We start from the raw sequence: 2,687 nt of genomic DNA, 5'->3' as shown, positions 1-2,687 counted from the left end.
AAACCCTGTCTCTATTAAAAAAAAAAAGAAAGAAATGGGGCTAGTATGACAAACTAAATTTTAATTCTATTTAATTTAATTTAAAAAACCTGCACATGGCTAGTGGCTACCATAGTGGATAGTACAGTACTAGAGTCAGATGGCCTATGTTCAAATCCTGGTTTTACTGCTTACTGACAATGTGACTTTGGCTAATTTACTTAACCTCCTCATTCCCTGGTCTCATCTACAAAATAGAAAAAATAATAATAGTACTAACCTAATAAATTTGACATGAGGATCAAAAAACTAAATACATATTTTGTACATGGGCCCATCAGGATAGCACTAGGGTAGATGGGGGAAAAGGATGACTGTTGCTAGGTACAGTGGCTCAGCTGTAATCCCAATGCTTTGGGAGGCTGAGGAGGGTGGATCACTTAAGCCCAGGGGTTCAAGACCAGTCTGGGCAATAGTGTGAGACCCTGTCTCTATTTAAAATAAAATTGTTTTTACAAGGCTGACTGTGGGCAGGCATGGTAGCTCACACCTGTAATCCTAGCTCTTTGTGAAGCCGAGGTGGGCAGATCACTTGAGCCCAAGAGTTTAAGACCAGCCTGACCAAAATAGTGAAACTCTATCTCTACAAAAAAATACTAAAAATTAGCTAGCTGTGGTGGTGCATGCCTGTAATCCCAGCTACTTGGGAGGCTGAGGCATGAGAATCGATTGAACCCAGGAGATGGAGGTTGCAGTGAGCAGAGATTGCACCACTGCACTCCAGCCTGGGTGACAGAGTGAGACTCTGTCTCAAAAAAATAAAAAAGGCTAGCTTTGTGCAGTGGCATCTTAGCCAATGAGGTTTATCAGAGATGTGATTATTGCTAATTGAAAAAAAAAAAGGCTGACTGCCATCCATAAAACAAGTCATCTTGCCTACCTGATTGATGGAGCATCCCCTCCACTGGGAACACTCTCTGGTGAGCATTTACATGGTATATGAGTTTCTTATTGCTGCTTTAACAAATCACAGAATCCCTGGCTTAAAACTACACACATTTATTATCTTAGGATTCTGTAGTTTAGAAGCCTCACTGGGCTAAAATCAAATTGCCAACTAGGGGTCAGCATGGTGGCTCACGCCTGTAATTCCAGCACTTTGGGAAGCAGATGAGGGGGGATGGACCATCTGAGGTCAAGAATTCAAGACCAGCCCTGACCAACATGAAGAAACCCTGTCTCTACTAAAAATACAAAATTTAGCCAGGTGGTGGTGGGCGCCTGTAATCCCAGCTACTTGGGAGGCTGAGGCAACAAATCACTTGAACCTGAGAGGTGGAGGCTGCAGTGAGCCATGATGGTGCCACTGTACTCTAGCCTGTGCAATAGAGCGAGACTCTGTCTCAAAAACAAACAAACAAATAAAAACCAAATTGCCCCCAGGCATGCATGTTTGTTTGTCTGTTTTTTCCAGCTTATAGAGGTTACGTATATTCCTTGACTCATGAACTCTTTTTTTTTTTGAGATGGAGTCTTGCTCTGTTGCCCAGGCTGGAGTGCAGTGGCACAATCTTGGTTTACTGCAACTTCCATCTCCCAGGTTCAAGCAATTCTCCTACCTCAGCCTCCCGAGTAGCTGGGATTACAGGAGCCTGCCACCATGCCTGGCTAATTTTTTGTATTTTTAGTAGAGACGGGGTTTTACCATGTTGGTCAGGCTGGTCTTGAACTCCTGTCTTCAGGTGATCTACCTGTCTCAGTCTCCCAAAGCGCTGGGATTATAGGTGTGAGTCACAGTGCCTGGCCATGAACTCTTCTTTAAAGCTAGCAGTATAGCATCTTCAAATCTCTCTCTGATTCTGACAATCTTGTCTTCCTCTTATAAGTATTCTTGTGGCCAGGCACAGTGGCTCATGCCTGTAATCCTAGCACTTTGGGAGACTGAGGCGGGAGGATCACTTAAGCCCAGGAGTTCAATACCAGCCAGAGCAACACAGAGCAATCTTGCTTCTACAATAAATAAAAAAAATTAGCCTGGCATGGTGGCATGTGCCTATGGTCCCAGCTACTTTGGGAGACTGAGGTGGGAGGGTTGCTTGAGCCTAGGAGTTTGAGACTGCAGTGAGCTGTGATTGCATCACTGCACTCCTGCCTAGGTAACAGAGGGAGACCCTGTCTTGGAAAAAAAAAAAAGGATCTTTGTGATTACGTTGGGTCTACCTGGATGATCTAGGATACTCTTCCCATCTCAAATCCTTAATCATGTCTGCAGAATTCCTTCTGCCATGTAAAATGACATATTCTTAGGTTTGAGGGCCTGACATACATGGGACATAGCTCCACATTCTGTGACCATTCTGAAAGGTACATCCATATACTTTCTGCCTCCAGACCTTATCATCACAATTTTCTAGCCTAATTATTTTCTAGTTCCTGATAGGCTAACAACCCACCAGCCAGTGCCCATTTATAAGTACAGATCCATACTCAGCCTGTTACACATGAAATAGTAAAAAGTGTCCTCCCCAACCCTGTCCATTACCATGATATTTCAGGGCTCCCTTGAGTGGAGCAGTAAGGCAGCAGTTGTCTAATTTCAGCTTGTACCAACATGCCATGCAGATTGATCAATGCAACAGGCACTTGAGTCTTTCATTAACTGGCTATAGGGAACTTCCCATGAGGCTATAAGGATGGCTGGAGGAAGG

The 2,687-nt window shown here is 43.9% G+C and overlaps 1 non-coding gene across 1 annotated transcript; it reads left to right on the top strand.

Annotated features, from left to right (window-relative positions):
- The first annotated feature begins 809 nt into the window (after positions 1-809).
- Positions 810-948, top strand: LOC144581664 (U4 spliceosomal RNA). The gene has a single exon (XR_013532728.1). It is a non-coding gene; the product is annotated as a U4 spliceosomal RNA (small nuclear RNA).
- The last annotated feature ends 1,739 nt before the right edge of the window (positions 949-2,687 follow it).

Source organism: Callithrix jacchus, chromosome 2, assembly GCF_049354715.1.
Source record: "Callithrix jacchus isolate 240 chromosome 2, calJac240_pri, whole genome shotgun sequence".
Taxonomy (NCBI): domain Eukaryota; kingdom Metazoa; phylum Chordata; class Mammalia; order Primates; family Cebidae; genus Callithrix; species Callithrix jacchus.
The sequence above is the reverse complement of the archived record's forward strand: the minus strand, read 5'-3'. Positions and strand labels throughout refer to the sequence as shown.